This window comes from Gossypium arboreum, chromosome 6 (genome assembly GCF_025698485.1).
Source record: "Gossypium arboreum isolate Shixiya-1 chromosome 6, ASM2569848v2, whole genome shotgun sequence".
Taxonomy (NCBI): Eukaryota; Viridiplantae; Streptophyta; class Magnoliopsida; order Malvales; family Malvaceae; genus Gossypium; species Gossypium arboreum.
The window spans coordinates 103,812,961-103,825,185 of record NC_069075.1 but is presented as its reverse complement, the minus strand read 5'-3'; the positions used below and the strand labels follow the sequence as shown (position 1 = coordinate 103,825,185).

The 12,225-nt window shown below is 37.3% G+C and overlaps 1 non-coding gene across 1 annotated transcript; it reads right to left on the bottom strand.

Annotated features, from left to right (window-relative positions):
• Nucleotides 1-944: 944 nt before the first annotated feature.
• Nucleotides 945-1,050, bottom strand: LOC128294261 (small nucleolar RNA R71). The gene has a single exon (XR_008284575.1). It is a non-coding gene; the product is annotated as a small nucleolar RNA R71 (small nucleolar RNA).
• Between the last annotated feature and the right edge of the window lie 11,175 nt (nucleotides 1,051-12,225).

Sequence of the window (12,225 nt, the reverse complement as noted above, 5' to 3'; positions counted from 1 at the left end):
ATTAATTAGTTAGTTAAAACAAACCCCATTATTTTTAGGTTAGATAATAAAAAGACAGTCATTACTAGTACTTTGAGTTCGACAATCCGGTCTTGCTAGAGCTATACTATTGTTCGATAGGTACACTTACCTTCATCGTGATGATAGTTAGTTTCAAGAATGATTCATTATAAATTTATAAAACTTATCACACACGAATATCATGATCAAGTTTTTGGCGCCATTGCCAGGGAACTAAGATATTAGGAACACTCAATTTTTATTACTTTAGTCATTTATTTTTCTTGCAAGTTAATTTTATTTTATTTTTATTATTATTTATTAATTTAATTTTTCTTTCTCTTAGCAAGTTTTTATAGTTTATGACTAGAAGAAACCCGTCAGGACCACTACTTTTTGTCGAAGAAATCGATCGCACAGTTCACAGAAACCAAAGAGAAATAAGGCGAAGCTTAAGATACATAGAGGAAGAGCAAGAGGACGATATCTCAACTACGACTGAGGAGATGGCTGAAAATCAAGACAATCAGCTACCTCCTGTGATACCCGCTGAACTAGCAAATCAGAATCCTGCTCCTCGTACTATGTATGATTATGCTAAACCTATTTTAACAGGAACTGAGTCAAGTATAGTTAGGCCTGCTATTGCTGCGAATAATTTTGAACTAAAACCTCACACTATTCAAATGATACAGCAATTTGTTCAGTTTGATGGTTTGCAGGATGAGGATCCAAACACTCACTTGGCAAATTTCCTGGAATTTTGTGATACATTTAAAATTAATGGCATTTCTGACGATGCCATTCGTCTTCGGTTATTCCCTTTTTTGTTAAGGAACAAAGCTAAACAGTGGTTGAACTCGTTACCACAAGGGTCAATTACTACTTGGGAACAAATGACCGAAAATTTTTTATTAAAATATTTTTCGCCGGCTAAACGGCCAAATTACGTAATGATATCTCTTCATTTGTGCAGATGGACTTAGAAACTCTTTACGATGCATGGGAGAGATACAAGGACCTACTACATAGGTGTCCTCACCATGGATTACCTCTATGGTTGTAAGTTCAAACATTCTACAATGGTGTGAATCCCTCAACAAGACAGATGATTGATATAGCAGCCGGGGGAACCATCAATAACAAAACACCTGAAGAGGCTTACGAATTTATTGAAGAGATGACACTGAATAACTATCAGTGGCAAGTCATGAGAACTAAGCCAACTAAAACAGCAGACGTCTATAACGTCGATTCGATTACTATGCTGTCAAACCAGGTAGAGCTTCTAAATAAAAAGATTGATGGTTTTCTTAGTTCTTCACAAGTTCACCCAGTAATGCAGTGCGAAGCAAGTGTAGGTGGATCAAGCAATTCAGAATACCAACCTTATGGCCACAACATGGATAACAAGCAGTTAAATTACATGGGTAATAATCCTCGATCTCAAAACAATTCATACAGTAACACTTACAATACAGGTTGGAGGAACCACCCAAATTTCTCATGGGGAGGCCAAGGAAATCAGAGACCACCTCCAAGCTACCAACAACCACCCTACCAACAGGAAAAGAAGCCGAACCTTGAAGAGATGCTCTCAAAGTTAATATCGATGTCAGAAACTCATTTTTAGAATACCGAGATAGCACTTAAGAATCAACAAGCATCGATCCAAGGGCTCGAAACTCAGATTGGACAGCTTACCAAGTTGATTTCTGAACGACCACAAGGTAGCTTGCCAAGTAATACTGAACCTAACCCAAGGGAGCAACTCAACGCGATTACTAGTCAAGATGAGGAAGGGTTAGCCACACTTGAACCAGAACCAAGGCAAGAAACTGAAATAAGCAAAGGCAAAGGTGAGGTAGACCATAATGAGCAGAAATCGGTCAGTACAGAATACAAACCTTGTGTGTCATACCCTAATACGACAAGGAAAGACCGCTCAAATGAACAATTTGGTAAATTCCTTAAACTCTTAAAAAATTACATATTAACTTACCGTTTATTGAAGCTCTATCGCATATGCCAAACACAATGAAATTATTAAAAGACCTTCTAGCAAATAAGCGTAAGTTAGACGAGGAGTCGTATGTGGAGCTAAACATAGTTTGCTCAGCTATTCTACAGAATGAACAACCCAACAAATTAAAAGATCCAGGGAGTTTTACAATTCCTTGCTTAATTGGTAGTTTAGATGCTAATCATGCTTTAGCTAACTTAGGGGCTAGTATTAACGTCATGCACTACAAAATGTTCAAACAATTAGGTCTTGGGAAACCCAAACAGACTAGGATGAGCATTCAATTAGCAGATAAAACTATAAGATTTCCTAGGGGTATTATTTAAGATGTGCTAGTTAAAATCGATAAATTTATATTTCCCGTTGACTTCATTATTCTAGACATAAAGGAGGAAAGCAACACTCCTTTGATTTTAGGAAGGCCCTTTTTAGCAATTACTAAAACAGTGAGCTCACACTTTGTGTGGGAGACGAAACAATCACCCTTCAAGCTCGCAATTCTGGCAACACATCAGAAATTGAAGGTGATCGTCTAAACCATTCTACAAAAACTGACAATATGGTGCAACCTACTTTGTAGAAAATGAGTCTGAAGGAAGTACATGAGCCATTCTCAAGCAATAGTAGAGGACCTATTCATGAAGAACAATGCATAAACTGAGAATACATGATAAACCAAAACTATGCCAGGACGAGCTCAATGCATTTCCAAATCAACTTAAGGTTAGAGATAAAGTTTTATTAGATGCCACAGATCCTCACATTGTCACTGCCAAACCAAATGAAGAAATTCCTCTTATGGTACTTAGTATTTTTCCATTTGGTACAGTCGAGGTAAGTCATCCTAAGTTCGACACTTTTAAGGTAAACAATACTCGCCTAAAACTTTATTTTGATAAGATTCAGAGTAGGAATGAGGAGTATAAACTCTTCGAACCACCATGACCATTCAATGGAGAGGTAAGTTGAGCTTAGACTATAAATAAGCTCTTCTCGAGAGGCAACCCGAGCACTAACTGTATTAATTTATTTAAATTTTAGTGTTTAAACACCTAACTTACTAATGAAGCTCTTGAATACAGGTTTCCCACACAGACGGCCTAGCACACGGGCGTGCCTTAGGCCGTGTGGAAACAGGGCAAAAATTTCCCCAATACGGGCTACAATAAATCGCCACGGCCGTGAGACAAGGCCGTGGGCGAACCTGCCAAAAAAACACGGGCGTACGACACACTCATGCCTGGAAACAGTGGCCGAACTTGTCAAATTAACACCGGCATGCGACACGCCCGTGTCAAGTACCCGTTGTCGAACCTGTTAAATTAACGCGGGTATGGGCCTACATACACTGGCGTGAGAGAAACGAACGAAGACAGACACAACCGTGCGACAAGGTCGTGTGCACCCACACGCCCAAAGAACACGGGCGTGGGCCAATTGTCAGACGCACCCAAATTTAAAATTCGCGAATTACACGGGTAAAAATTGGGGAACACAGATGTGTTTCATGGCCATGTGCCCCAAAATCTATAAATAGGCTGCACATTCATTGTCTTCTTCACCTAAAAACCCTAACCCTAGCTGCTGCAAGTCCACACGGCCTCTCTGTCACGCCCGTGCGTCGTTCCTCCTTCATTTTTTACACCCAATCTCTCTCCCTTAGCATTTGTTTACTCTTTTCACTTCTATTTTACTTATTTCTAATACTTATTATCAAAATAATCTTCATTTTTCTCATAATATTTTCATTTTGTGCATTATTCTATCATTTAATTTGCATTCTTAGGTTATTTATCATACATCTCATGTTGAATCTAGTTGTTAGGAAAGCCTCATTCTATTGTCATACCCATGCTATTACTATGCTCATTCTTATGCTATTACCCTGCTAATGTCACGAAATTATGCTATCAAATTGATTATTTTGGTTGAGTTTGGTAAGTATTAGTAGTTTTGGCTGACATTGTTAGTCCAAATTCATGGCTTTTTCCTTTTTAAATTCGTTTACCTACTATTTTTCTTTTTTTTTTATTATTGCAGGTATACAATGTCGTCTTCACGTGGTAAAAAGGTCGTCGTCCCTGCTTCAAAGAAAAAGAAGCGAGCGTCATCTTCCTCGGGTCCTACCGCGAAAATTCGCCACCCTTTCCTGCAATTCTCCATCGGGCCCCAAGAAGAACTTTTCCAAATACTCCGGGCCCGACCTTTAATTGCGAGCCGCTGCATTGACTGGGCTGCAGTAGAACAAGTTCAGTTGGTTGATGTGATTCAGGCCCTCCTAACCACCGACAACTTTTCATTGGGATCATCGAGCCAACATATCTCGAACTCACTATGGAACTATACTCAACGTTTCATCTTCAGACCGTAATAACAAACTACGATGATCCCGGCACGGTCTAATTTTTCCTATGTGGATTAGTCCGCCAGCTAAGCGTCCCAGAATTCAGTACTGCACTGGGCTTATATACGGAAGAGTTCAAGGAGGAGAATGACTTATATGCTCTCAACCGCCACATCCATCGTTCTCCTTCACGGTGCTGGGATGCACTAGTACCAGGTTCGGTCGCCTACAATCCTAGCCGCTCCAAAGCATCGGCTCTCCCTCCATCTCTGAGGAACCTACACGTCATTTTGGCTTACACAATAATAGGAAGGCGAGAGAGCACTGCCGTCGTCAACACTCACGACGCCTACTTTCTATGGTGTATGTCACACGGGTACGTCATAGACCTTTTTTATTTCATTGCCCTCGCCATTCAGCACCAGACGGAGCGGCATAGGAAGGGGGTCATCTCCATTGGCCCCTATGTTACTTGGCTGGCTAGACATTTCGGGCTCCTCAACACCACGGCCCAAGAATCATCCTAGACCCTCATTGGCCAGATGTCTTCCCAAGGCATCTCGAGCATGCTAAGCATGAGGATGATCGAAAAGCGCCGAGGAACCTACCCTCCTCAATATAGTCTCGCCCAATCTACCGAGGAGGAAGCCCCCGAGGATATTACTGATGATGTCCCTCCACATCACGAGGACCCACCGTCTCAGCCACCACCACCCTCTCATCCAGTTCATGCGGCGGCTTCATACGCTGACATCTCTGAGCGCTTAACTCGATTCGAGCAGCAATGTTTTCAGCACTTCGCTCACATTGATGCTACACTACACTAGATTTGTCAGCATTTCCACATCGCATCGCCACCCCCACCTCGCGGACCATTTAGCGATAAAGATGTTTAAAAACTTTTATTTATTATTTTATGTTTTTACTTTTATTTTATTTTAAAACTATTTTTTATTTTTCTTTCACCTTATTTTTATTAGGACTTATAATTATTATTTTAAAATTTTTAATTTTGGCTAATTCATATTGAGTACTTACCCTTCCTTATATATTTCCTAAAAGAGTTCCTGATTCTATCACAGTTATAAAGAGCTCCAAAGCTCACTATTACTCAGGGACTCGAAACTCCACTGGGAAAGGTTCTCCACGACTGCCATGTCCTGCTCAACCACGATTATAACCAACTTCAAATATAATATTCTTTTGGCGCAGGACTTATGGACTAATGAACCTCTACCACCACCAGAGTATCCTCCTCCACCCTCACACCGATTACTCTCCAAAACTCCAGTTCAAGGAAATTCATTCATCACTCAGGAAGTTTCACTTCTCTCTCTATCTTATTTTTATTTCTATATATCTATCTTTGTACATTGAGGGCAATGTACATCTTAAGTGTGGAGGGCATTCATTTTTATATCAGAAAAATCCCTGAATGTTTGCCTAGTTTTCTTGAAAAGCTCTCATATCATGTTTAGGATAAATTTTGATTAGTTTATGATTTTTATTGATATATCTTAAATTAAAACATAGACATTCATGCATTAATTATTTAAACTTTAAGACATTAGAGAATTACGCATGATAAATTGATTTTTAAGAATTTAAAATTTTAAGTTGTTTCCCCAAGTTTAGGTATTATCTTGAATTGGAATTCACAAGTTTAAACATCAAAAAGCCATAATTTTTGTAAGATCTTGAGCCTTTAGAGCATCTATTATTTCTTTCATGCTCACTTTCATTATGAGTGCGTCAGTATTGAATTGTTATTATAAAACTTGCTTGATTATGCATGTCAAGACCACACCATTTGATTTGATATGTCAAAATGATAAAGGCACTTAGGTTTAACCCACTCACTCCATAAAAGCCTACCTTCACAATTAACCCTTAGTGAACCCCCTTGAGCCTAACAACCCATTCATTGATTTACCCTCAATGTTAACCCATAACTCATTATTGTTGAAATCCCCTAAATTAATTTGATCTCTATTTTTGTCGAGATTTAAGTTGGAATAATTACTTCGCTATGTTTTATTCTTCTTTTTTATAATTTGGCTTGTTCTTAAAAAAAAGGGCATACACATTAGTAGTAATCTTTTGTTTTTGAGCTTAAGTATTTAAATTCTATATTCTGAGAAGAAGCTCTGTTGTACGCAAGTGATGATTAAATCTTTTTCTAGCTAAATGGTTTTTCAATTCAATCTCGATTCTAACCGTTTATTTCAGTTTGTAACCACACCCCGTAACCAAAGCCACGTTACAACCCTCTAAAGTTCTTTTGATTGATGTATCATCTCAATTTATAGTGGTGGAGATTTGATTTTCATGTAAGCCTATGGTAATAACTTTTCATATTGACTGATGAGTGCTACTTTCATTGTCATTAAACACTTTGAGTGATTTGAGTAAATCTTTAGTGAGGATGTTAAACTCCGTGAGATTTCGAAGCGAGTTAACCACTTAAATAAGGGGAGATGCCTAAGTTTTGCATGATTAAATACTCAACTTGGAATGTTTGAAGCTCTAATGTTATTTTAGTTGGATTCTCAATGTACGATTACTCATGAATTATTTTGAGATATTATCGATAGAAATTATAAGTTGAGAAGAATTTATTTTGATTATGAGTTAAGAATTTTGCTTGAGGACAAGCAAATTCTTAAGTGTGGGGGTATTTGATAAACCGTCATTTATACATATTTTTACCCCATGCTTAACACATTTTATGAATGGTTTTTCCTTAAAATTGGTGAATTCGATGCTCCTAATGCCTTAATTTCATGTTTTATACTTAGGCGAGTATAGGAGAGTGAAAGGAACGAGAAACAGGCCAAAAATGGAGAAAATGGGCCAACATACAAAATCAACACGGCCTAGACTTCCTCACACGGGTAGACCACACGGTCATGTCAATTTGGCAGAATCGAAGCACAACTCACACGGGTAGAACACACGCCCGTGCCATTCTAACAGGTTCGAGCACGGCCTGAAGTAATCGAACACGGGCGTGTCACACGGGCGTGTCCCTGTCGAGTGATTTCGTGATAGGCTTTAAATATTTATAATTAATCGTTCTTGAAACTAACTATTATCGTGATGTAGGCAAGTGTACCTATCGAACAGTAGTAAAGTTTTAGCAAGATCGGATTGTCGAACCCAAAGGAACTAAAAGTACTAGTAGTGACTGTCTTTTTATTATTAGCCTAAGAATAAAGAGGTTTTGTTTTAACTAACTAATTATCTAAACTAAGAACTCACAGAGAATAGAATTGGGGAATTGCTTTTGGGAAAATCGATTGAATTAAGACAATACCTAAGGAAAAATCCACCTAGACTGTACTTGTTATTCTGGCTCCAAATCGGACGATTTATTCATTTAACTTGTTCCGTAGAGATCCCTAAGTTATGTTATTATCCCTATTCAAGACTAATAACGTCTAATCCCTAGTTTGAATAATTGAGACCTTTCTCTAATTAACACCCTAGGGTTGCATTAACTCGATCTATGGATTCTTTTTTAAGGTTTCACCCTAATCCGGCAAAATCTTGTCACCTTATGTCTAGGCGCGCAAACAACTCTGCTTAATTATGAAAAATGTACTCTTAGACAGGGTCTATTCCTCTTCTAAATAAGAGCTTATCTTGAATCAGTATCCTGGAATATTAATACAAGAATTAAGAACACATAATTAAGAACAAGTTAAATATTTATCATACAATTTAGAAAATAATAACAAGATTCGTCTTAGGTTTCAATCCCCTTAGGTATTTAAGGGTTTTAGTTCATAACTAAATAAGAAAATATCTCATAATAATAAAGAATACAAAATATAAAGAAAACTCAAAACTCCTGAAAGGGAATTGAGGAGAGATCTTCAGTGTTGATGATGAATCCGGCTTCTAAGATGAATCAATCGGCTTCCTTGGAGTAATTCCTTACTCCCTATTCTGTGTCTCTTTTTCTCCTCTTCTAGGGTGTATTTATAGGCTTTGGAATGCTTATGAGCCCTCAAAAGTGGCCTTTTCCGAATTGGACACGCCCGTGTGCGATTATTTCAGGTCGTGTTTGAGCCTGTTAGAATGGCACGGGTGTATGTTCTATCCGTGTAAGTTGTGCTTCGATTCTGCCAAATTGACACGGCCATGTGGGCTGCCCGTGTGAGGAAGTCCAAGCCGTGTTGATTTCGTACTTTGGCCCATTTTTTCCGTTTTTGGCCCATTTCTCGTTCCTTTCTCACTCCTATGTAACACCCCGTACCCGAGACCGTTTCCGGAGTCGAACACGAGGTGTTAACGGACTTAATTCATTAATTAAACAGCTCATACAATTCATTTTAAAATTTTCAGACAAGCTGGCTAACTGCATCACAGTCGCTTTAAAAATCATATCTCGAGTTACAAAACTCGAAATCCAATTCCGTAAATTTTTCCTGAAACTAGACTCATATATATATCTACTAATTTTTTTCTAGAAGTTTTGGTTGGGCCAATTAGTACAGTTTATTAGTTAAAATCTCCCCTGTTTCAGGGTTCAACTACTCTGACCTCTGTGTATTACGAATCAGATATCTCCCTATACAGACCTTCAATGACTATGCCGTTTGTCTCTAATAAAACTAGACTCAATAAGGAATCTGTACATATAAAGCGTTACTTCTAATTATCTTTGTAAAATTTATGGTGAATTTCCAAAGTCAGAACAGGGGATCCAGAAATCGCTCTGGCCCTGTTTCACAAAAATTTAAACATCTCATAAAATATAGCTCATATACCTGTTTCGCTTATTCCATATGAAAATAGACTCATCAAGCTTCGATTCCATAACTTATTCATTATTTAATTCCATTTCTACTATTTTTAGTGATTTTTCAAACTCACGTCACTGCTGCTGTCTGAATCTATTTTATGGTAAATTTTACCTATTTCATGGTTTCCATGGATTAGCTAGCAATTTGACATACATAATACCAAATATGATCATGATTAGCCATTCCAATGGCTAATCATTACCAAGCATTTCTATTTCCATACCACTCAATAACCATATCATAAGACCATATATACAAAATGATTATAATGCTATACATGCCATACTCAAAATATACAAGCCATTACGCCAAGATGGTATACTTGGATAGTGTGGCGTGCCTCCGACCGCTTCCGATTTCGAGCTGGCTTGTCAACACTACAAGGAATGAAAAGGAGGAGTAAGCATAAATGCTTAGTAAGCTCACATGCAAATAGCAAGTAACATAACCATATAAGCAAACATAAAACATCATTTGCATAATCATCACCAAGACATTCATATCACCTTTTCATTTATCATCTTACCATATTGTTGTTATATCGAGTTTTCAACCCGAGGGTTAAGTACATACCTGTTCAAAGTATCCATTTCACAACACTTACCAATACGTCCCTTTCATCTTAAGTATTCCTCCATTTGAGTAGAACTTTACCCGTTGAACACATCTAATATAATTCGGATACATGGAAAGTTTGCACATAAGTGCCACATATGTAGCCAAGCTACCATGTAACCCGCCCATAAGTGAACTCGGACTCAACTCAACGAGCTCGGGCGTTCGCATCCATAAGTGAACTCGGACTCAACTTAATGAGTTCGGATGCCTAGTTACATCTCACGAACTCGGACTCAACTCAACGAGTTCGGACGCTCGCATCCATAAGTGAACTCGGACTCAACTCAACGAGTTCGGATGCCCAAATATCCCAGTGACATGTCACTTGTATCCTAATCCATTCCTAAGGTTCAACGGACCTTTTCCCAATCATGTGTCTCAACCATCTTCTACGGAATGCCGATATCGATACTCGGTAGTATTTCACATTTTCCAAGTATATCACATAATTTAACATATTATCAAACAATTATCACAAGTATAATATTTCATAATAATTATCATATCATTTAAAAAACATTAAAACATTTAAAATAATAACTATGTTACCAACATTTACATATGAACTTACCTCGTATGCGAAAATGGCTATTTTACCATTTCGTCCACAACTTGGTATTTTCCCCATTTTAGCCCAATTTCAGTTTTCCTTGCTCTATCATTTAAAATATAGTCTAATTAGGACTCACATTATTCAAATTGACCCAAAATCATATTTTGGAAAAATTACAATTTTGCCCCTAAACTTTTGCATATTTACACTTTTGCCCCAAAGCTCGTAAATTAAAATTCAGCCTATTTTCTTATGTTTTATGACATGCTGATCATTTTTCCTTCTATGGCAACATCAAATTCTCACTCTAACATGTACTTATGACTATTAGGTATTTTTACCGATTAAGCCCTTTGCTCGTTTTCACTTAAAACCGAGTAGCACAAGTTGTCTAACATAATTTAAAACCTCATATTCTATCATAAAACACCAAAATACACAAATTTCACCTATGGGTATTTTTCCAAATATAAACCCTAGGTTAAATTATTGCTAGCATAAGCTAAATCGAGCTACGGGACTCCAAAACGTAAAAATCATTAAAACGAGGCTAGAACGGACTTACAATCGAGCTTGGAAGCTTGAAAACCCTAGCCATGGTTTCTCCTTGCTATATTCGGCCATGGGGTTGAAGATGAGCAAAATTGGCTTTAATTTTGTATTTTAATTCATTTTACCCCTAAATGACCAAAATGCCCTTACTACTAAACTTTCCAAAATTCCATCCATGTCCAATTTTGTCCATAGACTTAGAAATTGGTAAAATTTCTCTTTAAGACCTCCTAATTAATATTTCAAAACAATTTCATACTAGAAACTTCTAGAATGCAAGTTTTGCAAATTATTCGATTTAGTCCCTAATTTCAATTTAAGCACTTTATGCATAAAATTTCTTCACGAAATTTTCACACAATCATGCAATCATATCATAGACCTTAAAATAATCATAAAATAATTATTTCTATCTCGGATTTTGTGGTCACGAAACCACTATTTCGACTAGGCCCAAAATCGAGGATATTACAACTCTCCCCCTTCGGATTTTCGTCCCCAGAAAATCTTACCGTAAAAGTGGTCTTCACTTTTAATCTCATATTTGGTGTCAAGAACTTGCACTTAGACTGTACCTCCAATACATCTCTTCAATTTCTCATATGATCTAAAAGCTTACGGTCTCAACTCTCAACTGTTCTTAAATTTTCAACCCTTCTTAATTTCCCATGATATCATGACATAAAACCCGGATCTCAACTTGATTTAATGGAGACCGGAATTCCAAGAAATCCAACAATCAAAGAGACCTGAAATTCCATGAATCGATGAGTAGGAATTGCTCAATACAGATGTGATTTATAGACCTCGCCAAACATTTAACAATAGGATACATCACATTTTCCTCTTTCCGCCATAGAAATAATTCTGATATGGCCTCAAGAATAATCCTTCTCATTTCCATCCCAATATCAACATTGACAAGGATAATTTTGATAGATCCCAATGCTCGGCTTTAACCCTTTAACAACTCCGATTTTATGTAACATCGGATGCTCTAAACTATCACATTACCTCACCGTCTTGAAACACATCACAATTCATACAACAATACATTCTTGAAAGTCGAAGTCTTTGCTCAATGTAGACTAGTCTAGTTCGACGCTTGCTTACCAATATTCTCATCTATCCGAACTCTTTCAACATGTAATAAACTTTTCAGCTTTCACAAGATGGAAACCTTATCATTCGTAGTGACTTAAACTAATATTCAACTCTTTTTAATAAATATACACTTCTCGTTCAAACTATTTACTCTTTTATACGCATAAAATGAAATTCTATTGTCGACTTGGGAAAATAATCCCGACATAATTGTCACATG